This window comes from Oryx dammah, unplaced genomic scaffold (genome assembly GCF_014754425.2).
Source record: "Oryx dammah isolate SB20612 unplaced genomic scaffold, SCBI_Odam_1.1 HiC_scaffold_15, whole genome shotgun sequence".
Lineage (NCBI taxonomy): Eukaryota > Metazoa > Chordata > Mammalia > Artiodactyla > Bovidae > Oryx > Oryx dammah.
The window spans coordinates 38,229,110-38,256,200 of record NW_024070199.1 but is presented as its reverse complement, the minus strand read 5'-3'; the positions used below and the strand labels follow the sequence as shown (position 1 = coordinate 38,256,200).

At 44.5% G+C, this 27,091-nt stretch overlaps 1 pseudogene; it reads right to left on the bottom strand.

Moving 5' to 3' along the window:
* Positions 1–244: 244 nt before the first annotated feature.
* Positions 245–27,091, bottom strand: part of LOC120874089 — a 51,385-nt pseudogene continuing 24,538 nt past the window's right edge.

The following is a 27,091-nucleotide window of genomic DNA, read 5'->3' as shown; positions in this document are numbered from 1 at the left end:
AGCCAGTTGGAGTTGGGCTCCTCTCGTTTGTGCTTCAGACTTGATTCTAGATCCTGCCCTGTTGTGATGTACCTTCTTGACTCAGAGAGGCAGCCATTCGTGTGAGCTCCATTGAGATGAAATCCTTTATTCTTTGCTGAAGACAGGGCTTGCATAGCCCCAAACGCAGTGCCTCAGCATCCCTGGGAGGGAGTGCCCTCTGTGTGAGTGTGTCTTTGGAGTGATTCCTGAAGCAGCCCAGCATTTACACTGAGGGAGCGAGGCCAATCTTGTTTTCACTCTGATTGAAAACTGTGAAATATGCTCTCAGGAAGATGTCACTCAGGACCCAGTCTCTGAGGGGCTCATGTCTTCCGTGCCCCCATGACAGCTGATAAAGCAGATGTCTTTAGAAACCTGGGGGAGACAGAAATACACACCAGGCAGTGTGAGCACTTACCTGCCACCCCCCTCAATATCCAGAGCAGAGAGCTTTCTCATGTTTTCCCCTTCTTTGGGAAGAATCAAGTAGCTCTCATAGCAGCTGCAGGAGTGAGGGTATAGGAACAAGAAGGGCCAAAACATGTGGTTGCCATGAGAGAGGGGTGTGGGGAGGGGAGGATTGGGAGTTTGGGATTATCAGATGCGAACTAATATTTGATATTTAAATAACAAAGTCCTACTGTATAGCATAGGTAACTGTATTCAGTATCCCATGATAAACTGTAATGGGAAAGAATATAGAGGAGAGTTGGTATACATTTGTGGGCTTCCCTGGTGGCTCAGTGGTAAAGATTCTGCCCGCAATGCAGGAGATCGATTCCTGGGTTGGGAAGATCCCTTGGAGGAGGACATGGCCACCCACTCCAGTATTCTTGCCTGGAGAATCCCCTGGATGGAGGAGCCTGGCGGGTTGCAGTCCATGGGGTCTCACAGAGTTAGGCAAGCTGAAGCGCCTAAGCAGCAGCAGCATGTATATATTTGAATATATATAAAACTGAGTGGCTTAGGTGCAGAGCAGAAATTAACACAACATTGTAAATCAGTTCTACTTCAATGTATTTTTTAAACAAAGAACAAGAATGGCCCATAGTTCCCCTCACATACTGCTGTTTCCTTTCTTCTGACTCCTGCTCTCTTTTTTCTCTCTGCTAAGAATGCCTGTTTAGCTCTCCATTGGCCACAACCCATTATTTTTTCTAAAAAAATGTTTAACTTTTTAATGGAGGATAGCCAATTAACAGTATTGTGATAGTTTCAGGTGGACAGCAGTGGGACTCAGCCATACATATACATGTAATCCATTCTCCCCCAAACTCCCCTCCCATCCAGGCTGCCATATAACACTGAGCAGGGCTCCCTGAGCTACACAGTAGGTTGTTGTTGGTTACCCATTGTAAATAGCATTGTCACACTGTGTTCTTTATACTCGCTCAGGCCGTCTAGGAAAACTTTCTGGTCCTGCACTCACACTATTTGGCCACTCCAGACTGGGTTGGGTAACTTATCCTGAAGCTCCCCTGGTCTGTATCCCTTATCACCCGTCATCTGCCCCTGGACCCCTTTGTACAGCACCCGGGGCTACCATTTGTAAGGAATCCAATATAGATTACCTCAACCCAAGCAGGCTCCCTCGTTCCTCCATGAGGCTGGGGTGTTTAGAATTTCTGAAATTCCCTCTCTTCTTCAAAGCCTCCTTTGATCCCATCGGCCTGCTCTGAATTCCCACAGGGAGCTGACATGAAGCCTCCACCCTGTGCTGGGGCTGAACAGTCACTGTACATCCTTTGTTTACCTTAGCATCCAACCTCCCCACAGAGGGGTCAGAACCCCAACTCACAGAGTGTGAAGTTGTAGTGAAGTTCTAGGGTCAGCATGTAATTTATGATCTCAACCTGGAGTCTTTCGAGTTGGGAAGGGGAGACTGTTGACCCCTATGGTGGGACAGCACAATGAGACTGTCCCAGACATCCTTCTTGTCACCTGTTCTATTTCAGGGGTTGCTAGAGCTGACTTTCCATGTTTCTGCATCTGAGGTCTCTGGTTGAACGGAAGCTCTGTGAGGACTGAGGCCCTTAGTGTTCCCCTCTCCTTGTGACTCCCACCATGCCTGCATGGGGTGGTGTCTCCACATTTAGTTCAGGAGGATGGATGTCCCAGACTGCCCTTTACTCTCATGTGGTTGGTTTTGTGGGAGGCGCTGGCCCAGCCACAGGGGCTCAGCGGCATCTGCCATGGTGTGGCTTGGCCTGTAGAGGGTCCCTTCCTCCCAACGGCAGCCCAAGAGTTCTTGCAAATCCCAAATTTGGGAACCAGCCCCCAAAGTTGTCCTCTCACCTTTTGGAGGTAGTATTTAGGGGACACTGGGAAGTCCATGCCATTGATAGTGAAGATAATAGGAGGCAGGGTCTTGGCACTGTCACATAAAATCAAGCTGTAAAAGAAAGCAGGAGAGAGGTTGGCCCAGGTGATCCTTGGTGTGTGCGGAGCCCAGGAGTGATCCTGTGGCATGACCCTTCACCTGGTTTTTCTCCTTGGGCTTGGGGTTGATGTGTTTGAAGATGCTGTGGCCCACTTGAGTTGGGCCAGCCAGCACTGAGCTCCCGCTGTCCTCAATAGCCTGACATCCACCAGAACAAGCAGCCACCATTCTGTTTATGGAGACGCTGAGAGACAGAGGGACAAAGCAGGCACCAGGATCACTCTGAAGCCTCTTCAGTGACTGCCCCCTGGCTGACCCTCTCCTGAAAATCCCTTCAGCTCTTGCCCTGACTCAGTTTTCCTTTTCTCTGGTCACGTCATCTTTTTGACTTCCTCTCAGTTCTTGCAGGCACCAGGCTCTTTCGTGTCTCAGGGCCTGGACTTGTGCTGGCGACCTTCCTAGAAGACCCCATCCCCTTGGCCTAGCTAATTTTTCTTCATCTTCCAGGTTAATTGCCACCATGTCAGGAAAGTCGTCCCCCCAGACTAGAGCAGGCTCCTGTCTTGCTCACTCTCTGTAGACTCTCCATCATGTCTAGCATGTACCAAGGTGGTGATTCACTGTACGTGTGAGTCGTTTCATGCACGTCTGCCTCACTAGATGTGAGGGCAAGTTGGATCCTCAGTGCCTCCCTCCAGTGCCCAGCACACCAGGCGATGCACCACGTATGTCTGTTGAGAATGAATGAGGAACACCCAGAGACCTGACTCTGTGTCTCGCCAACGACGGGTCGGCCCATAGAGTGCAGATGCAGGTCTCTAGGACAGCAGATGGTCAGACTGGGGGTGGGGGAGACACGGGCTGCCCTGGAGAGTTTGTCTCCCAGCACCGCCCCCTCACCCGCCTCAGACCCTGAGGCCCCTGCCAGGGGAGCGTGAGCAGACCCAGGGGCCTCCAAAGAGCAGGGAAGCTGTGGCCTGAGGGCATCACAGAGAACCCCCATCAATTATTGCCCCTTGTTCTCAGGCCACTCCTGGACCCCAGCTTCCTGACTCAGTCACAGCCCCCATCCCACTGTGTGCCCGGTTTGGGTGGTAAGTAGCCCTGGTCAGGTGGGGTGTCTCTTTTTATGCGTTGCTCTCAGGTCTCAAGACTGCAGCCAAACTCTCTTTGTGCTGGGTAACTTCTCTCTGAGGAGACCAGTTTTCCCGGTTCTTCAACCAATTCTGTGTACTGAGAACACTCTAGGTCCTGGGTGGCCCTGCTCAGTAGGTCATCTTCACACAATCCTGTTCAGGTTGCTGAAATGCCCCCGATCCTCTTTTCACCACACTATAGCGTCCTCTAGCCAGGCTCCCCACCTCACAGCACGGGTGCAGCCCTCCCCCAGCTGCCCAGGCCTCTCTGGACCCTTTCAGGATCCTGGTGAGAGGCCCGATCAGCAGCCCTGAGGCAAATGAACCTGTGGGTGGTGTGTGTTCCTGTGTGTGTGTTTGTGTGCATTTCTCTGTGTTTATATGTTTGCCTGTGTATGTGTTTATATGTGTCTCTGTATGTTTTTGTGTGTGCACGCGTGTGGAACATATGTCTGTGTGTGATTGTGAGTGCATTTGTGTGTGTCTGTATGTGTCCATGTGCATGTGTGGGAAGATCATTTGGGGTGGCCCTCAGAGGGGGAGGCTTACCGGTTCATGGTTATCTGCTGTAAGCGGGCTTGGGTCACCGGTACCCACTTGAGAGCCCCGTTATGGTAGGCGTGGTCCACCCCACCAAGCATCAGCAAGCTGCTCTTCAGTGGCTCTCTGAAGAGAGAAGAAAGAAGGGGCTCGTTGGAGGAGAGTAACACCAGGTGCTGTCTGAGGACTGCGCTTCTTCACACATCAGAGGCACTACTACGGTCTCCATTTTACATATGCGGAAACGGATGTTTGGAGAGCTTGAGTACCTGACCAGGGTCGGTCCCCATCTAATGAGTGTCACAGAAGAGGTTCAAAGCTGGTCAGTCTGGCTCCAACCAGGCCTGGCTCCGACTACCCATCCTTCTGAAGAGGGTCTGGACCTTTCCAGCCACCCGAATGCTCAGATATACCCTCAGAGGACACTATGCTGGAGGGGTTGGGCTTCCTCCTTGTCTAGCCTGTCATTTTTCAGGAAGGTTGATGTCTGAGGGAGCTAAGAACATAGATTCAGGTTCACCCAGGGTTGGTTTCTCTTACCTATGACCTGTGCTGTCTATGGGACTTCAAGCTGAGCAGGCCACCCACCTCCACACTCGCTGTCTTGAAATTTCTAATATGTTTCAAACAAGGGGTTCCACATTTTCATTTTGTGCTGGCTCTTGCAGATTCTGTAGCTTGTCCTGGGTTCCCGGTGAAATGTTAGTGAGGAAGGAAACATTCCCACCATCCCTCTCCTTCTGCATCAAATTCATCAGCAAATCCTGTTACTTTTTCCTCCAGCCATATCCTGGACCATTTTTCTCCCTCCTACCTCCATCCCGCTGGACCAAACTGCACCCTTGAATCCATGAGAGTGGTTGTGTTCCAATGAAACACAATCATTTTTTATTGACAAAAACCCAGTGATGGGGCCAGTTGTGATCCTGGGGCCGTAGTTCTCCTCGGCTAGACTATCACTCAGGAATCTTTTGGATGAGGTGGCCTATGCTTTTTCATGCAACTGAAAGCATCTTAGAGCTAGTTTGGAGGAAGGGCTTGTCCAGCTCAGACTTACCTGCTCAGGAACAAGGCAAAGACAGGTTGAGAATGACTCCTTGTCTCTTCAGTTTGTCGAAGAGAGGGGTGGCTTCACGCCTGGCGAGGCTGGGGTAGGCCAAGCCCAGGACGCCATCATAAGGTAAATTTTCCAGGAACCCACCAATCTTATTCTTGGTCAGGCCAATTGTCTGGTTCCTGGCAACACCTGTCCCAATCTGTGAGACAGGAGAGTGTTCCCACATAAAGTGTTGGGAAGTGAGGCTGGGCTGTTTGGTGCAAATGCCATTAGCACTGCAGAGAAAAACTGAGGCCTCAGTTGACCTCAGATGGGTAGGACAAGCTGGGATAGGAATTGGGCTTCTATTTGTGTGGGGCTGTGGATTTTAACAACACCTGCTTCTCCTGCAAACACTATCTGAGTGAGCCAAATTGATCTCATGTCTTCTGTATGGGTGGGGCAACCAGACTCAGGACAGGACTGAATGGTCCCCCTCTAAGGATACAACGAATAGAGAGCAGACTAGTCTTCTCTTTGGCAACACTATGATCTGATGGGCTTCCCTTGTGGCTCAGACAATAAAGAATCTGCTTGTTAATGCAGGAGACCCAGGTTCATTCCCTGGGTTGGAAGGCTCCCCTGGGGAAGGAAATGGCAACCCACTCCAGTATTTTGCCTGGAGAATTCCACGGACAGAGAAGCCTGGCGAGCTAAGTCCACGGGGTTGCAAGACTGAGTGACTAACACTTTCACTTTCGAGATCTGACGACAAACATGACCTGAATTTATTGCAATGCATTGTGGATTCTACATGTGCCCAGGCAGACAGAAGCCATTATGCAATGTCACTGGCTGGGTTCTAATGAAAATTCTGCCTGGATATCAGCCTTTTGGGGACGTGCACACTTGTGTGTGACTGCCTGTGGTGTGTGTGTGTGTGTGTGTGTGTGAGAGAGAGAGAGAGAGACCGAGAAAAACACAAGGAGGGCATACTCAGGCACTATTTGTGTGTAGGTGGGCAGGCCATAGTTTTTATTAGTCTCAAAGGCCCCCTAGAGTGAGAACCCTTTTTATCAGGCCCATATTACATCTGTGACCCCTGATTCCCCTGCCTGGATACCTGAAGCCCTGTGCTGCCCCAGGGGCCCCAGATCAGTTTTATCCTCTCCCCAAATCCACACCTACTTGAGTCCTGAAGGTCAGCGAAGCTCTACTTAAAAAATATGTGACCTTGGCAAGGCCCTTGCTCTGTGCACCTCATGTCCCTCGTCTTTATCCTGAGCTAATAATAGTACCTCCTGCCTGGGGATGTTGCAGGATGAAACAAGTTATTACCATGAAAGTGCCCTGTAGAGCCTGTGAATATAAAAGGGGGTGCTTTATTGCCCCTTCTTCCTGCTCCAGCAAAATGAATATTGGGTAATGGAGATGCAAGTCCACATCCCAAGCCCCTCTCTGGGGTTCATTGTTTTGGGAGTTTGTGTGTCAGCAGGGGAGCTGTCTCCCCAGGGACAGGGCTCCCCTAGGCCAGCCACTAGGGAACTTTCAGAAAGACAGTCGCTCCCAGCTGGTCGTGCATCTGTTTTGCAGGCAGTGGTTGCTCCCAGAGCCAGCCCGGACACAGCCCCTGGTTCCCCCATTACCCAAATAGTTTCACTGGCAAGAACTCTTGTTATCTTTCCAAAGCCATAGTGGAGGTCGAATTTCCTCCACTTGCACTTGGAAGGTGGTGGACATCTTGGGGGTCATATGTCTGGTATGCAACTGCCAACGCAAGAGATCCATATCTGTCAGATGCCAAGGATGGAGAGGGGGGAGGGGAGGACAAATGGGTGAGGGGCAGGCACTCACAGCAGGAGGGGCTTTGACAGTAGACAGAGGTCACCCACAAGTCAGACGAGCTGTTGTCAATGATGACCCGGAACTCTTGAGGTGGTGTTCCAATGGTGATGTTGCCAACATAAGCCATCTACAGGGGCCAGAGACGGAGGTTAGGGCAGACTTGGCAGCCTGGCCACCCTTGATTCCCACTGGCCTGCCTCCCTCTGGATATCCTAGGGCCTGAAATCACTTCCAACCGCTCCTTCTCACAACCTCTGCTCAGAGGTCCCTTCGTCTGAGAAGCTCTCCAGTTTCCTCTTTAAGGCCCAGCCTAGCGTCTCCTTTTTATATATAAAAATTGGAATTCCCTGGAGACTCAGATGGTAAAGTGTCTACCCGCAATGCGGGAGACCTGGGTTAGATCCTGGGGTTGGGAAGATTCCCTGGAGAAGGAAATGGTAACCCACTCCAGTACTCTTGCCTAGAAAATTCCATGGATGGAGGAGCCTGGTGGGCTACAGTCCATGGGGTTGCAAAGAGTTGGACATGACTGAGCAACTTCACTTTCTTTCACTTTCTGGCACCTCCGTCTCCAGGTGGCCATAGGGAAAAGGAAACAAAGAAATGGCAGTAACCAAGTATGACTGTTGTATCTGGCATTGTAATGGCACTGTGTGTCTTCCAAGCATTTTTATGAGTGTCATCTTTTATCAGAATGCCATGCAAAGACATGTCAAAGACCTAGGTCTGCATACAGGTTCTGTTGTGTAATCTTGGGTAAACCAGATGACCATTTGGAGCCTACAGAGATGAAAACACTGACACATACACACAGAAGAGGAGAGAGCAGAGAGAAGACCTAAAGCAAATGCAGGAGAAGTGCTTTTCTGTAGCACCACACCTACAGCTGCACAGGTCATGCACTGAACAATTCCAAGGAGTGCCATCTTTATATAGGTCATGATGTGACTGGTACTCCCAGAGTTAAGCAACCCTGCAGTCCTGACCCATGAACCTTGCCCTCCATGGTGCCCATGACAAGAATCTCATCAATCAGTGACAGCTGAAGTTTAAGACTTCCAGGAAGTGATTATTTTCTCTTCTAATCCTGATGGGTGGAAGAATAAGAGGATGAAAAGAGAAAGCCCAGAAAGAGAGATGATGCTACTTACAGTCCCCATACTTACATGACTATGCACTTTGACAGGGCCACCAGCCTGAGGAGCACAAGCCACTTCATGCTTCTTCCTGGGGCCAAGTACTCAGGGAAGATCAAGTTCTGAGCATGCAGTGGTGACCAAGAGTAGCTAATTACATATGCTTTGATCTGCCCTAATTGTCCCCTTTAGGCTAATGGTGGATCTGATAAGAAACATGAACGTCTCCATAAAACCTTTACCTCTATCAGTCTCTGTGTGTATTTGACTTGGAAAATTCTCAGAATACAGAGAGACTACTGTAATCTCTGGAATGGGTGAGTTTAACTCAAATGACCATTATATCTACTACTATGGGCAAAACTCCCTTAGAAGAAATGGAGTAGCCATCATAGTCAACAAAAGAGTCTGAAATGTAGTACTTGGATGCAGTCTCAAAAATTAGAATGTTCTCTGTTCGTTTCCAAGGTAAACCATTCAATATCACAGTAATCCAAGTCTATGCCCCGACCAGTAATGCTGAAGAAGCTGAACGGTTCTATGAAGACCTATAAGACCTTCTGGAACTAACACCTAAAAAAGATGTCCTTTTCATTATAGAGGACTGGAATGCAAAAGTAGGAAGTCAAGAAACACCTGGAGTAGCAGGCAAACTTGGCCTTGGAGTATAGAATGAAGCAGGGCAAAGGTTAATAGAGTTTTTCCAAGAGAACGCACTGGTCATAGCAACACCCTCTTCCAACAGCAGAAGACTCTACACATGGACTTCACCAGATGGTCAACACCAAAATCAAATTGATTATATTCTTTGCGGCCAAAGATGGAGAAACTCTATACAGTCAACAAAAACAAGACCGGGAGCTGACTGTGGCTCAGATCATTAAGTCATTATTGCCAAATTAAGACTTAAATTGAAAAAGTAGGGAAAACCACTAGACCATGCAGGTATGACCTAAATCAAATCCCTTATGATTATACAGTGGAAGTGAGAAATAGATTCAAGGGATTAGATCTAATAGAGTGCCTGATGAACTATGGACGGAGGTTCGTGACGTACAGGAGAGAGGAATCAAGACCATCCCCAAGAAAAAGAAATGCAAAAAAGCAAAATGGCTGTCTGAGGAGGCCTTACAAATAGCTGTGAAAAGAAGAGAAGTGAAATGCAAAGGAGAAAAGGAAAGAAATACCCATTTGAATGCAGAGTTCCAAAGAACAGCAAGGAGAGATAAGAAAGCCTTCCTCAGTGATCAGTGCAAAGAAATAGAGGAAAACAATAGAATGGGAAAGACTAGAGATTTCTTCAAGAAAATTAGAGGTACCAAGGGAACATTTCATGCAAAGATGGGCTCGATAAAGGACAGAAATGGTATGGACCTAACAGAAGCAGAAGATATTAAGAAGAGGTGGCAAGAATACACAGAAGAACTGTACAAAAAAGATCTTCATGACCCAGATAATCACAATGGTGTGATCACTCATCTAGAGCCAGACATCCTGGAATGTGAAGTCAAGTGGGCCTTAGGAAGCATCATCAACAAAGCTAGTGGAGGTGATGGAACTCCAGTTGAGCTATTTCAAATCTTAAAAGATGATGCTATGAAAGTGCTGAACTTGATATGCCAGCAAATTTGGAAAACTCAGCAGTGGTCACAGGACTGGAAAACGTCAGTTTTCATTCCAACCCCTAGGAAAGGCAATGCCAAAGAATGCTCAAACTACTGCACAATTGTACTCATCTCACATGCTAGTGAAGTAATGTTCAAAATTCTCCAAGCCAGGTTTCAACAGTATGTGAATTGTGAAATTCCAGATCATGCGGCCTCTAAATTCCATTTCCCACCCTGAGGTCCATGGGTTGTTGAAGAGATGACTGATTTCAGGACTGGGCCAAGGAATGAACAAGATAAGCCTGAGAATTTTGAAGGACCAGAAATTTGAGGGCCTTCAAAGATTAGCAAGAGCTGAACAAAAAGTTTAGGAATCCATTTGATGAGGCCGAAAGTGAGATAATTTTAGCATCAGATCAAATCCACTGAAACAAATTAAATATATAAAAATTCAGGAGTTCCAAATGTTAATAGATAACATGTAATTTGTCACTGTGGCAGATTGCTAGGGCACAAAGTCACCGTCATGGACACTGAGAAAGGGAAATAATCATCAGTATTTATGGTATTTTTGTTTGTATGAAGCGTATTTCATGTAACTATAAACATTTGAAAGAATGCTCTTATTGATTGAAGATTTCCAGGAATTAAATTCAGCAGTGGTAGAAAGAAGAAACCATTGTTTTGCAAAATTCTCATGAATTAGTGGATCTTGGTCAAGATCATCCATGGATGATAAAACCATAAGATGAAAGGTCAAAGGTGAAGTTTATAATGCATGCATGAGGTTGGCAACATCAGGACCCGCTGCATCTCAGCATACATTAAAGTGAGGCAACTAGCGATTATGTCTCTTAAGAGATGCCATAAGAAATATATGTAAATACAAATTAAATGTTTCAATAAAATTTGTTGAACACAAGTTAGATCAAACTACCAGTTTTCAGGGAAATACATAGATAAAGGAAGAGAGAAGTAATCCTCTAAATCAGCAGTGTCCAGCTTTTTTTGGCACTAGGAGCTGGCTTCCTGGAAGATAAATTTTCTAGAGACGTGGTAGAGGGGGTGATTTCTGGATGATTCAAGGGTATTACATTTATTGTGGACTTTATTTCTGTTATTATTATGTTGTGATATATAATAAAATAGTTACACAACTCACTATAATACAGACTCTGTGGGCACCCTGAGCTTGTTTTCCTGGAACGAGACTATCCCATCTGAGGGTGATGGGAGAGTGATGGGGAGTGGCTGAAAATACAGATGAAGCCTCACTTGCTTGTGTGCCACTCACCTTCTGCTGTGTGTTTGGTTCCTAACAGACCAAAGACTGATACTGGTCCTGGCATCGGTGTTGTGGACTCCTGCTCTCAACACAAGACTTGGGACTTTCTATGAGGCAAATCACCTACCTCCTCTCACATTTTAAACAAATAAATGGTATAAAAAGAAAGGGGGAGAATTTTATTTATTGAAAGTCTTAGAACAACCAAATGCAACATCCAAATATTCATCCTCTAGACCTAGATTTGAATAAGTAAACTATAAAGGACTTTTTTTTTTTTAGAGGATTAGGGAAATTTGAACATGGGCTAGATATCAGATGTTAATTTTATTTGGAAGAAAATAGCATTTGTGGTTATGTACATTTTATGAAATGGTACTCTCTTCCTTGGGATTCCCAGGAGGCTGAGTGGTAGAGAATTTGCCTGCAATGCAAGAGGCATTACTTTGATCCCTGGGTTGTGAAGAGCCTCTGGAGAAAAAAGTTGCAACCCACTGCAGTATTTTTCCCTGGGAAATTCCATGGACAGAGGAGCCCGTAGACTACAGTTCATGGGGCCACAAAAGAGTCGGACTAAACAACAACAACAGCAACAACAACAGCAACAATAACAGTCTCTTCCTTAAAATACTTTAGCAAAGATGAATATATAGCAAAAACCAAAATTTAAATGAGGGTGTGCTTTGATTTAAAGAAATAAATCTGAGTATTTGCTATGGATTAAATTGTGTCCACCTTCAAGTTCAAATATTGAATCCTTAACTCCTGATGTGATGATTTTAGGAGGCAGGGCCTTTGGGAGATCATTAGGTTGAGATGAGGTCTTAATGGTAGGGCCCTCATGATGGGATCAGGGTCTTTATAAGAAGAGCCACCTGAGAACTTCCTCTCTTTCTCTCTCTTTCACTCCTTCCCCTCCTTCCACTCCCTCCTCCTCCTCTTCTCCCTCAATATCCCTCCCCATCACATGTGAGGACACAGCAAGGAGATAACTGTCTGGGAGCCAAGAAGAGGGTTCCCACCAGGAGCACAGTTGACCAGCACCTTGATCTTGGACATGTAACCTCAGGTCTACACGACACCCTGGGTGGACTAAGAGAGTAGTGTTGTAGTTCTGATCTTGGTAAGGCAGCTGTGCGATGTGGTGTGAAGCAAGATCTTCATTCCCTGCCAAGGAATTGAGCCTGGTAGCCAGGATGAGAACCAGGAATCCTAACCACCAGACCAGCAAGGGCTAGAGGCTAGAAGCTATTTTTCCTTGGATCTTTATCCCCCAGTGAAAAATGCCTTTATCACGGAGGGAGAAACTATAAATGAAGGTACAAAGTTTCTTATGAAAGACATAGAACAAGTGGGAGAGCACACAGAGAAATGGTTTGTACAGATGAGATGAGAGCAAGGCAGAGAGGCACACCCGGAGAAAAAGAGGATGGGCCTAGTGAGTAGGAGTTCACTAAAGAGGCGATTAAGTTATTTGTATAGGTCAGTTCTTCAGGGTCTTTGTCTGCCTTCAGGCCAACGATCTGATTTCTTTTTCCTTACCTGACTCCCCCTGGGAACCTCCCCTGGGTGTGTGTGCACCCCTCAGCCAAGACGGATCTGGAAGTGAAGGCTTCTGGGAGGAGCGAGACTCAGTACTTTTGTTGCTGTTCAGTTGCTAATTCGTGTCCAACTCTTTGCGACCCTGTGGACTGCAGAACTCCAGGCTTCCCTGTCCTTCACTATCTCCCAGATTTTGACAGGAAGATGTTGGAACCCACCAAAAAAAAAAAAAAAAAAAAAGGATACCCCATGTCACAAGACAAGGGAGAAGCCACTAAAAGATTGTAGGAGGGGCACAATCACGTTGAAGTCAAATCCCATACCCACCTGGTGGATGACCCATAACGGAGAATAATAATGCCAGAGAAGTTCTCACACTTTTGTAAAGGCTCTAGGCCTCACATCAGACTTCCCAACCTGGGGATCTAACAAAGGGACTGGGAATCCCTAGGGAATCTGACTTTGAATGTCAGTGGGATTTGATTATAAAACTTCCACAGGATTGGGTGAATCAGAGACTCTTGGAGGACACAAACAAATCCTTGCATGCATCAGGACCCGGGGGAAGGAGCTGTGACCCCCAAGAGACTGAGCCAGACCTGCATGTGAATTTTGAGGGTCTCCTGTGGCAGCACGTGGCAGCTGTGGCCTGCTGTGTGGACAGGGGCACTGGCAGCAGCAGTCCTGGGGGTGTGTGTTGGCTTAAGTCCTTTTGGACTTCACCTTTCACCCTACCATAGAGCCTGTAGACTCCAGGACTGGGCTGTCTCAGGTCAAACAACTAACAGGGAGGGAGCACAGCTCCTCCAGAAATCTTGCCTGGAAAATTCCATGGACAGGGGAGCCTGGTGGGCTATAGCCCATGGGGTTACAAAGAATCCCAGCACATCCCAGTGGTGCTCAGACATGAATGGGCCACTGAGCACATAGTGCAGTTTACAAATGATAATAATACAGCCAATGGTGTCTGTTGTAAATTCCTCAGGCCAGTTACTTTTCCCACAGTGCTTTCATTAATTTCAATTTTAACTCTTATGTGTTAAGATTTCCATTAAGTTTCAACATATGTAAATATTAGAAATAAGCAAATCCAATTCCAGTCATATATATAGTTTCCAATTAGGGATCAAACCTAGGCCGCCTATGTGGAACGCAGAGTCCTAACCCACGGGGCCGCCAGGGAATTCCCTTCCATCATTCAATTTAAATCACAATAGCTAGGACATGGAAGCAACCTAGATGTCCATCAGCTGATGAATGGATAAGAAAGCTGTGGTACATATACACAATGGAATATTGCTCAGCTATTAAAAAAGAATACATTTGAATAAGTTTTAATGAGGTGGATGAAACTGGAGCCTATAATACAGAGTGAAGCAAGTCAGAAAAACACCAATGCAGTATATTAATGCATATATATGAAACTTAGAAAGATGGTAATGATGACCCTATGTGGGAGACAGCAAAAGAGACACAGATACAAAGAACAGACTTTTGGACTCTGTGGGAGAAGGTGAGGGTGGGATGATTTGAGAGAATAGCATTGAAACATGTATATTACCATATGTGAAATAGATCACCAGTCCAAGTTCGATGCATGAAGCAGGGCACTCAAAGCCTGTACACTGGGACAACCCTGAAGGATGCGATGGGGAGGGAGGTGGGAGAGGGGTTCAGGATCGGGGACACATGTACACCCATGGCGATTCATGTCAATGTATGGCCAAAACCACTACAATATTGTAAAATTAGCCTACAATTAAAATAAATAAATCAGTTAAAAAAAAAAATCTCAGTCCCCAAAACTCCTAAGAGATGAAGCAGCTCTCTCAGTGTGGAAGAATGCGCCACCTGCTGGAGACATCAGAGGACTCCGCGTTGCCACAAGTCATCAGGGAAATCTGGGTGTGTCGCCTTTATGAGGACGTCTATCACACGACGGAGATCAGCCCTGGGATTTCTTTGGAGGGAATGATGCTAAAGCTGAAACTCCAGTACTTTGTCCACCTCATGCGAAGAGTTGACTCATTGGAAAAGACTTTGATGCTGGGAGGGATTGGAGGGAGGAGGAGAAGGGGATGACAGAGGATGAGATGGCTGGATGGCATCACTGACTCGATGGACACGAGTCTGAGTGAACTCCGGGAGTTGGTGATGGACAGGGAGGCCTGGCGTGCTGTGATTCATGGGGTTGCAAAGAGTCAGACACGACTGAGCGACTGAACTGAACTGAACTGAACTGAACTGAGCACTTTCTGGATGGCTCAGATGTCAATGCAGGACACCTGGGTTCAATCCTTGGGTCAGGAAGGTCCCCTGGAGGAAGGAATGGCAACCCACTCCAGTATTCTTGCTTGGAGAATTCCATGGACAGAGGAACCTAGGGGTTACAGAGTCAGACATGACTGAGCTACTAACACTGCACAGCCTCACCATTGAGCAGAAGATTGGATTAAGGATTTACTGAGTATGGCCCTGCCCACCAGAGCAAGACCTAGTTTTTCCCAAGTCAGTCACTCCCATTAGAAAGTTCACACAAGCTTTTTATCCTCATCCATCAGAGGGCAGACAGAAGTAAGAACTAAAATCCACATCCTTCAGAATGAAAAGCACAATTACAGAAACCCAGCCAAAGTGATCACGTGGATTACAGCCTTGTGTAAGTCAGTGAAGCTATGAGCTATGCTGTGCGGGGCCACCCAGGATGGATGGGTCATAGTGGAGTGTTATGACAAAACCTGGTCCACTAGAGAAGAGAATGGCAAACCACTTCAGTATTCTTGCCTTGAGAAGCCCATTAACAGAATGAAAAGGCAAAAAACAAAAAAACAAAAAACACTCATTATGGCCGGACATTATCCCATGTCTTTTTACCTACAAGGAGCCTTTCTGCACATGTGTAGTGTCTCTTGTCCCAAAAGAGTAGGGAGTGGTGATCCCTTAAAACTTTAACAAAACAGAGTTTTGCTCCTCTTTGTCCTTGCCATGACTATTACCTTAAGGTGTTTACATGAGGTAAACACTGGCTGTTTACCCTGTTTCTGTTGTTACTCCCATTTTGGAGGGCAAAGAGGAGGCTGATTGTAAATGCCCTAACTGGATCCCACCTATCTCTTGTCTCAGAAAATGCTAACAGTTGTGACTATGCTGGCTGAAGCCCACTTCTTTGTGCCCCATGAACTGCAAACAGGAGGTCAGTTGTAAATGTCTAGCCTGGAGCCCATCTATCTCCTGCAGTTTTTGATGCTGTGTGATGAAATACAGGGCTCACGATAGCATGCTTTTTATTTTTGTTGTGTTTGAAATCTTTTTGTAATAAGAAGTTTACAAAATATCCATTTTGAAGTTTTTGTCTTTTTAGTGATGCCCTGAGGGTCCCAGAAAAGCAGTTTTGTGCAGGCCCAGTGGTTGGAGACCCACCTGCTCATTTGTTACTCCAGCTTTTCTCCTGTTATCTGATCATCTCACCCCACTCCAGACAGCCACCCTCCACATCCCCACCCCACTGCTAACTGCTTGGTCATTCAGCCGAGGCAGGTTAGGGCCTGGAGGTAGAAGGAATGAGGACTATTTAGAAAGAATGAACCACGATGCATGAGACAGGAGACAGGGTGCTCGGGGCTGGTGCACTGGGATGACCCAGAGGGATGGGATGGGGAGGGCAGTGGGAGGGGGGTTCAGGATGGGGAATACATGTACACCTGTGGCAGATTCATGTCAATGTATGGCAAACCCACTACAATATTGTAAAGTAATTAGCCTCCAATTAAAATAAATTTATATTTAAAAAAAGAATGAACAATATATTAAGGAAGAGGTAATTGAATAGTAACAGGATCCTCTCAATTTGTTTCTGAAGCTTGTCTCAGTAATCTTCGGATTAAGACTGCATGACCTGCAATCAGGGGATGATGTGTACTGGAAGACATAATTTAAAGGGCTGTCTCTGCTCTGAATGTAAGGGGCTTTTTCAGGTACTGTTAATTAGCACATGCACAGTAACACTGAAGGGAAACTGACTCTTGGATTAATTCCTACTTACAAAGACCCTACACTGGACTGGTCTATAGAGAGGACTGCTGACCTCCAACTCATCTTAAAATGCTCGAAGAGAAGAAGCCACACTTACGCCAGGATGAGAAGAAGATGACACCAGAAGTGGACAGCTTACCCAAGATGATAGACCTAATTCTTGTGATCATTTATAATGTTTTGTTGACTTTTTGGACCTTTGCCTATAAATCAAAGGTTTTCTTTCATGGACATGGCTGAATGCTAGTTTTAAAAACTGATTTAAAAGAAAAAATCAATTCAATTGTTGGGTTGTGGCTAGTTACCTGTGTCTAGTAAGTCTAGATTACCTTGGTGAATTTTTCTACTACAAGATTCTAATTAGCTGATTGTTACAAAATTAATTTTAGCAGAAGAAAGTTCAGTCCTGTTCAGGCTACTCTTTTTTTTTTTTTCAAGTGTAATTTTATTTTATTTATTTTTAAAATTTATTTATTTTAGTTGGAGGCTATTATACAGAGTGAAGTAAGCCAGAAAGAAAAACACCGATACAGTATTCAGGCTGCTCTTGATATTACTAAGTGGGATCACCTCACCTGTCCAATTAATAATACCTGCTCTGACCCTGGACATAATATAAATTTTTCTCTAAGTTACTCAAACTCAATCAGAACAACAAGCAAAAATTAGGAATAAAACCTCTAACCATAGGATGGATTTATACGGTTAACACTAGGCTGTGGTCATTTAAGTTTTCAGGTCACCTTTTATCTGGGGAAAAATTAAATTATACTAAGGGTAACTGGGTTAGTGACAATAGGAAACTAGACTGGGAGCCTTATGGACAGTGCCAGTATATAATTTCCCTGAAAGATAAAGATTGGTATAGAATAGACTAAGTCAAACGGTGTGAGAATATACTGGGCTACACCTAATGCAAGTTCTTGGTTTAATTCTTACTTATGACTTTAATAATACCACTAGCTCTGTTATTTGTATTTTGTCTATTTTGCAAGATTGCTGTTTCTTGCATTACCAAATGTGTGACTGGAACTGCAATGAAAATGAAGACTAAGTGACTTGAAGCAGTTGGTTTAATATATAGTTGCATATGCCATTGTTGTTCAGGCACTCAGTCCCGCCTGACTCTTTGCGACCCTATGGACTGCAGCATGTCAGGCTTTCCTGTCTTTCCCCATCTCTCGGAGACTGCTCAAACGTGTGTCTGTTGAGTTGGTGATGCCATCTAACCATCTCGTCCTCTGTCGTCCCCTTCTCCTCCTGCCTTCAATCTTTCCCAGCATTAGTGCTGTGCTGTGCTTAGTCACTCAGTGGTGTCCAACTCTTTGTGACCCCATGGACAGCAGCACGCCAGGCTCCTCTGTCCATGAGGATTCTCCAGGCAAGAACACTGGAGTGGGTTGACATGCCCTCCTCCAGGGGATCTTCCCAACCCAGGGATCAAACCCAGGTCTCTGGTATTGCAGGCAGATTCTTTAACATCTGAGCCACCAGGGAAGCCCTCCCAGCATCAGGGTCTTTTCTATTGAGTCTGCTCTTCTTATCAGGTATCCTGAGTATTAGAGCTTCAGCTTCAGCATCACTCCTTCCAATAAATATTCAGGGTTGATTTCCTTTAGGATTGACTGGTTTGATTTCCTTGCAGTCCAAGGGACTCTCAAGAGTCTTCTACAACACCACAGTTCAAAAGCATCAATTCTTTGATGCTCAGCCTTCTTTATGGTCCAATTCTCACATCTATACATGATTACTGGAAAAACCATACCTTTGACTATGTGGATCTTTATTGGCAAAGTAATGTCTCTGCTTTTTAATATGCTGTCTAGTTTTATCATAGCTTTTCTTCCAAGGAGCAAGAGTCTTTTAATTTCATGACCACAGTCACCATCTGCAGTGATTTTGGAGCCCAAGAAAATAAAGTCTGTCACTGTTTCCATTGTTTCCCCATCTATTTGCCATGATGTGATAGGCCCGGATGCCATGATCTTAGTTTTTTGAAAGTTGAACTTTAAGCCAACTTTGTCACACTTCTCTTTCAACTTCTTCAAGAGGCTGTTTAGTTCCTCTTTGCTTTCTGCCATAAGGTGGTGTCATTGCATATCTGAGGTTATTGATATTTGTCCCAGCAATCTTGATTCCAGTTTGTGCTTCATCCAGCCCAGCATTTTGCATGATGTACTCTGCATATTGAAGGTGAAATTGAAATCAGGAAGAGAAGGGGACGACAGAGGGTGAGATGGTTGGATGGCATCACCAATTTGATGGACGTTAGTTTGAGAAGGCTCTGGGAGTTGGTGATGGACAGGGAAGCTTGCCATGCTGCAGTCCATGGGGTCACAAAGAGTTGGACATGACTGAGCTACTGAACTGAATTGAACTGAACTCTTCATATAAGTTAAATAAGCAGGGTGACAATATACAGCCTTGATGTACTCCTTTCCCAATTTTGAACCAGATATCTCTGAGAAACTGCTTCAAATAAGCAGCAGGGAAAGTCAGTATATACAAGATTTTGTTGAAGGAGGAATACATGCAATCAAGCAAATATTTTTCCAAAGGTTTCTGGAAAAACTAGTCTCATGAAACTTTTGCTACTCACAAGGAATACTCATCACTGGAAGGGTTTTAGTGTTTCTCTAGATATGAGGAGACACAGGAACTGGGCTCATAAAATTGTCTCCTGAAAATATCTATTTGAAGATTTGTCCTGTCAATTTTTCCTTGAGTATCAGTTCAGTTCAGTCGCTCAGTCGTGTCTGACTCTTTGCAACCCCATGAATCGCAGCCCGCCAGGCCTCCCTCTCCATCACCAACTCCCGGAGTTCACTCAGACTTGTGTCCATCGAGTCAGTGATGCCATCCAACCATCTCATCCTCAGTTGTCCGCTTCTCCTCCTGCCCCCAATCCTTCCCAGCATCAGAGTCTTTTCCAATGAGTCAACTCTTCGCATGAGGTGGCCAAAATACTGGAGTTTCAGCTTCAGCATCATTCCCTCCAAAGAAATCCCAGGGCTGATCTCCTTCAGAATGGACTGGTTGGATCTCCTTGCAGTCCAAGGGACTCTCAAGAGTCTTCTCCAACACCACAGTTCAAAAGCATCAATTCTTCAGTGCTCAGCTTTCTTCACAGTCTGACTCTCACATCCAAACATATAGCCTTGACTAGATGGATCTTTGTTGGCAAAGTAATGTCTTTGCTTTTCAATATGCTGTCTAGGTAGTTCATAAGTTTTCTTCCAAGGAGCAAGCGTCTTTTAATTTCATGGCTGCAGTCACCATCTGCAGTGATTGTGGAGCCCAAAAAGATAAAGTCTGACACTGTTTCCACTGTTTCCCCATTCATTTCCCATGAAGTGGTGGGACCAGATGCCATGATCTTAGTTTTCTGAATGTTGAGCTTTAAGCCAAGTTTTTCACCCTCCTCTTTTACTTTCATCAAGAGGCTTTTTAGTTCCTCTTCACTTCCTTGAGTATACACTGCCTCATATCTGCTCTCCACCATGAATTCCCTTCAGTGGGAGTCAAAAATCAGTACCTGCTGCAACACAGGGTTTAACCCTTTTATAGGTAGATGGCTAGTGCCCATGGCAAGTGAGTATGCCATTAGTGATTGTAATAGTGTCACTCTAGATATGGGAAGATACAACAAGAGGGAATTTTTTCCTGGACCAGTACAGATCCCAAGTGGTCTAGAGCCCCTTGGTTACCGTTGATAGACTTAGTCCAGTAACAGCACATTAAGTGGCCTGTTAGCAAAATCTTTGCCTGACCTCGAAATGAAACTTCTGAGCACCATGGGATGAAATGGTCACGAAATGCCTCCCAACGTATGGTTGAATTCATGACCATGTGGAGCTTCCCTGGTAGCTCAGCTGGTAAAGAATCAACCTGCAAAGTGGGAGACCTGGGTTTGATCCCTGGTTTGGGAAGATCCCCTGGAGGAGAGCATGGCAACCCACTCAGTAGTCTTGCCTAGAGAATCCCCATGGACAGAGGGGCCTGGCATGCTGCAGTCCATGGGGTAGCAAAGAGTAAGACACAACTGAGCGACTAGGCACACACGCATGGGGCTCTGTCAGATACAAATTGGCAGTTTCCACAGCGCTTTCCATATACCTCTTCCAGGAATAAATCCTGCTGCAGCAGCTGGTGATCTTCAACCTCCCCTGAAAGGAGTTGAGGGTGGAGAGCAGAAATGAGGCACTCTGGGCTCAGGAAAAAGCTGGCAGGACAGATCTTCAAACAGATATCCTCAGGAGGCAATTTTATGAGCCCAGTTCATAGAGATAGAATGAAAAATGGTGGTTGGCAAGGATGTGGGGAAGGGAGGAATGGGAGTTAATGTTTAATGGGCACAATGTTTCAGTTGGACAATTAAAGACTTCTGGAGGTTGACAGTGATGATGCTTGTACAACAGTGCGAATGTATTTAATGTCATAAAATTATACACTTTAAATGTTTAAAATGGTAAATGGTAGCTCAGTCAGTAAAGAATTCCCCTGCAATGCAGGAAACTGGGATTCAATCCCTGGGTTAGGAATCACCTGGAGAAGGAAATGGCAACCCACTCCAGTATTCTTACCTGGAAAATCCCATGGATGGAGCCTGGTAGGCTACAGTCCATGGGGTCACAAAGAGTCGGACACGACTGAGCGACTTCACTTCACTTCACTTCATGCAAAAAATATAATCAATCTGATTTTGATATTGACTACACAGTTGTCCTCATTTCACGTACTAGCAAGGTAATGCTCAAAATCCTTCAAATTAGACTTCAAAAATATGTGAACCAAAAAAAAAAAAATGTGAACCAAGAAATTCCAGATGTACAAGCTGGATTTAGAAATGGCAGAGGAACCAGAGATCAAATTGCCAACATCCATTGGATCATAGAAAAAGCAAGAGAATTCTGGAAAAACATCTACTTCTGCTTTATTGACTTGCTAAAGTTCCACAACAAACTGTGGAAAATTCATAAAGAGTTGGGAATACTAGATCACCAAAGGGCTTCCCTGGTGCCTCAGAGTTTAAAGCGTGTGCCTCCAATGCGGGAGACCCGGGTTCGATCCCTGGGTCGGGAAGATCCCTTGGAGAAGGAAATGGCAATCCACTCCAGTATTCTTGCCTGGAGAATCCCATGGACGGAGAAGCCTAGTAGGTTACAGTCCATGGGGTCGCAAAGAGTCGGACACGACTGAGCGATTTCACCTTCACCTTCACCTTCACCTTACTTACCTACTGAGAAACCCGTATGCAGGTCAAGAAGCAACAGTTAGAACTGGACATGGAACAATGGATTGGTTGAAATTGGGAAAGGAATACATCAAGGCTGTATATTGTCACCCTGCTTATTTAACTTATATTAGGACTACATCAAGGGAAATGCTGGACTGGATAAAGCACAAACTGGTGTTAAGATTACCAGAAGAAATATCAACAAACTCAGATATGCGTATGACACTACCTTAATGGCAAAAAGCACAAATGAACTAAAGAGCCTCTTGATGAATGTCAAAGAAGAGAGTGAAAACCTGGCTTGAAATTCAACTTTCAAAAAGCTAAGATCACGGCATCTGGTCCCATCACTTCAAGGCAAATAGATGGAGAAATAATGGAAACAGTGACAGATTTAATTTTCTTGGTCTCCATTGTGGACAGTGACTGCAGCTATGAAATTAAAAGACTTGCTCCTTGGAAGAAAAGCGATAACAACCCTAAACAGTGTATTACAAAGCAGAGACATCACTTTGCCAACAAAGGTCCATATAGTCAGAGCCATAGTTTTTCCAGTAGGCAAGTACACATGTGAGAGGTGGACCATAAAGAAGGTGGCTGAGTGCTGGGGAATTAATGCTTTTGAATTGTGGTGCTGGGGAAGACTCTTGAGAGACCTTTTTACAGCAAGGAGATCAAACCAGTCAATTCTGAAGGAAATCTTTGAATATTCATTGGAAAGACCGATGCTGAAGCTGAAGTTCCAATAATTTGCCCATCTGATGTGAAGAACTAACTCATTGGAAAAGACCTGATGCTGGGAAAAATTGAGGGCAGGAGGAAAAGAGGGAAAAAGAGGATGAAATGGTTGGATGCCATCATTGACTCCATGGACACGAGTCTGAGCAGACTCCAGGAGACAGTGGAGGACGGGGAAGCCTGGTATGCTGCAGTTCATGGGGTTACAAAGAGTCATACATGACTGAGTGAATGAACAATAGCAATAGGATCCAGGCCTTGCAACTTCTTGTCTGCCAAACCAAACACAGAAAGAGATAATTGCAAAGTGTCTAATCAATCAAAGAACACACAAACAAAATACAAACCACTCAGAGCCCCTGCTCAGCCCGAGATGAACAGGGCTACCTCTTAGACTGTTATTCCATGCAAAGTAAAGGTGATGGTGCTTCCTGGTTCCTTCTACGACTCCCAGGGCCTGGGTGTTTCTATGTGAGGTCTATCCAAGCCTGTCCCTGCATACAATATTGGGAGGCTCTGTGGTCACCAGGTGTGTACAGATGGGGTGCTGGGTCTTATTCCTCATTTTTTCACATTGTTAACACCCAGTTTTTGTGGTTCAGTTCCTACAGAGGGGATTTGACAGCATCTAACACATGACACACACATATGCCCTTTAACTTAGCAATTCTACTCCTAGGGATCTATCCCAAAAATACACTGGCAAAAATACAAGTACATATGCACAAACTGTTCACTACAACACTGTTTGTAAAAGCAAAATATTATAAATATACCCAAAGTGACCTTCCATGGGGGAGTGTGGAATAAGGCACGGGGCATCCCAGAACCTGGGTATGATGTGGATGGAGGGAGGAGTGGGATATGTGAGTCCCTCAGGGTGCACTGTTTTTAGTTTTTTGAAAAAGAGGGACCAGAAAAGTGCTTACATTTGTTGCTTTTACATACACATATATGTCTATTTTCAATAAGAAAGAGGGGAAGAATAAGCCTAAACCTACTGAAAATATAATATATGGATGAGGGCCAGGGACAGAAGTGATTTTTCTTGTTTTATAGTTTGACTTTGCAACCAAGAAAACGTGTTACAGGATCAAAAATAAATAAATACATCTGTAGAAGTTGAGAACAATTGACAGCAAATCAGCCTTAGTGTATCAAGTTGGGGACATGACTGCACAGCACAAAACATTATTTAAGTGGCTCTAAAACACAGAATTTGACTCTACGTTCACAGTGGAATGTCTTCTAATGACAAACAATAAAAAAATACTCTCTCACATCCAAAAGAAAACCAAAAACAAAAAAGCAAAATATTTGAGACTATCCATCCCCTTATGGTTGGTGATATTGCTTTTGTTATTGTGAAGTATCATATACATGTTATTGGTTAAAGCAAGTCAATAATTAGTGCTAATGTTCTATCTAAAGCAAGATTTTCAGTGGCTAGAAAAAAGTTTCAAGTCTAAAACACAAAATGTTATGTATAGTCCTATAGCCTAAAACTTGATAACATAAGTTTGTACCATTTAATTATTTTCCTTATTTTTCTTTTTTTTTTTTTATAAGAAATCTGTACTTCCTGGCTCTGACAACTGAAAAGTCTAAGAAGGGATGGCAACTTGGTTACAGTAATATCCAGAGGTCTATCATGTGGCCTCTAAATTCCATTTCCCACCTGAGGGTCCATGGATTCTTGAAGAGATGACTGATTTCAGGACTGGGCCAGGGAATGAATAAAATAAGCCTGAGAATCTTGAAAGACCAGAAATTTGAGGGCCTTCAAAGATTAGCAAGAGCTGAACAAAAAGTTTAGGAATCCATCTGATGAGGTGAAAAATGAGACAATTTTAGCATCAGATCAAATCGATGCTAAAAATATTAGATTAAATACTAATTTAAACAAATTAAATATATTAAACAAGTTAAATTCAATGTATACAATTAAATATATTAAATATATAAAAATTAAAATATAAAACAAATTAAATATATAAAAATCCAACAGTTCCAAATGTTAACAGATAATATCTAATTTGTCACTGTGTCAGATTGCTAAGAGTACCAACTCACTATTTTGGGCACTGGTTTTCCAGTGCTATCTTTGTTTGTGTGAAGCATATTTCATGTAACTATAAAGATTTGAAAGAATGTTCTTATTCATTGAAGGATTCCAGGAATTAAATTCTGGACTGGCAGAAAAAAGAAACCACTGTTTTGCAACATCCTCATGAATCAATGAATCTTGGCCAAGATCATCCATGGATGATAAAACCATAAGTGAAAGTGAAAGTCATTTCTGACTCTCTGTGACCCCATGAAGTCCGTGAAGTTCTCCAGGCCAGAATATTGGAGTGGGTAGCCTTCCATTCTCCAGGGGATCTACTGAACCCAGGGATCGAACCCAGGCCTCCCACATTGCAGGCAAATTCTTTATCAGATGAGTTACCAGGCAAGCCACAGAATACTGGAGTGGGTAGCCTATCCCTTCTCCAGGGGATCTTCCCAAACCAGGACTCAAACCAGGATCCCTTGAATTGCAGGCAGATTCTTTACCAGCTGAGCTTCCAGGGAAGCTCATAAGACCATAAGACAAAAACCTTAAGATGAAAGGTCAAAGGGGAAGTTTATAATGGGTGCATGAGATTGGCAACATCCCCTCTGTATCTCAGCATACATCAAAGTGAGGCAACTAACAATTATGTCTCTTGAAGTGATGCCATAAGTAATGTATGGAACTACAAATCATCCAATACAAATATTCCAACTGGAACGACAAATATTCCAATAAAATTTGTTGAACTCAAGTCTGCATCTAACTACCAGTTTTTAAGAATTACAACCGGAAAAAAAAAAGAATTACAACCGGAGAAGGCAATGGCACCCCACTCCAGTACTCTTGCCTGGAAAATCCCATGGACAGAGGAGCCTCGTAGGCTACAGTCCATGGGGTCGCTAAGAGACAGACATGACTGAGTGACTTCACTTTCACTTTTCACTTTCATGCATTGGAGAAGGACATGGCAACCCACTCCAGTGTTCTTGCCTGGAGAATCCCAGGGACTGGGGAGCCTGGTGGGCTGCCATCTATGGGGTCTCACAGAGTCGGACATGACTGAAGCAACTTAGCAGCAGCAGCAGCAGCAGGTAAAGAAACAGAGAAGCAGTCCTCTAAATCAGCAGTCCCCAGCTCTTTCAGCATTAGGGACTGGTTTCCTGGAAGACAATTTTTCTAGAGACCTGGGTGGAAGCGGTAATTTCTGGATGATTCAAGGTTATTACATTTCTTTTGAATTTTATTTCTATCTTTTTTATGTTGTGATATATAATGAAATAATTATTCAACTCATCATAATGCAGAATCAGTGGGAGCCCTGAGCTTGTTATCCTGGAACGAGACTGCCCTATCTCAGGGTGATGGGAGAGCGATGGGAGCAGCTGTAAATACAGATGAAGCCTCACTCACTAGTCTGCTGCTCACCACCTGCTGTGCAGCCTGGGTCCTAATAGATCAAGGACTGGTACTGGTCCTGGTATTGGTGTTGTGGACTCCTGCTCTCAACACAAGACATGGGACTTTCTATGAGACAAACCATCTAACTCCTCCCACATTTTAAACAAATAAACGGTTTAAAAAGGAAGGAGGAGACCTTCATTTATTGAAAGTCCTAGAACAACCAAATGTAACATACAAATGTTCATCCTCTAGATCTAGATTCAAATAAATAAACTGCTAAAGGTTTTTTTTAGAAGATTGGAGAAATTTGCGGTTTTCATTCTGTCTGCCGTCTGATGGATAAGGATAAGAGGAAGCATCACTGTGAACAAAGCTAGTGGAGGTGATGGAATTCCAACTGAGCTATTTCAAGTCCTAAAAGATGATGCTGTGAAAGTGTTGCATTCACTATGCCAGCAAATTTGGAAAACTCAGCAGTGTTCACAGGACCTGAAAAGGTCAGTTTTCATTCCAGTCGCAAAGAAGGGCAATGCCAAAGAATGTTCAAACTATTGCACAATTGCACTCATCTCACATGCTAGCAAAGTAATGCTCAAACTTCTCCAAGCCAGGCTTCAACAGTATGTGACTGAGAACTTCCAGATGTTCAAGCTGGTTTTAGAAAAGGCAGAGGAACCAGAGTTCAAATTGCCAACATTCATTGGATCATAGAAAAAGGAAGAGAATTCCAGAAAAACATCTACTTCTGCTTTATTGACTAAAGCCAAAGCCTTTGACTGTGTGGATCACAACAAACTGTGGAAAGTTCTTCAAGAGATGGGAATACCAAACAACCTCATCTGCCTCTTGAAAAATCTGTATGCAAGTCAAGAAGCAACAGTTAGAACTGAACATGGAACAACAGACTGATTCCAAACTGGGAAGGAGTACATCAAGGCTGTATATTGTCACCCTGCTTATTTAACTTCTATGCAGAGTACATCATGCAAAATGCCAGGCTGGATGAAGCACATGATGGAATCAAGATTTCCGGGAGAAATATCAGTAACCTCAGATATGCAGATGACACCACCCTTATGACAGAAAGTGAAGAGGAACTA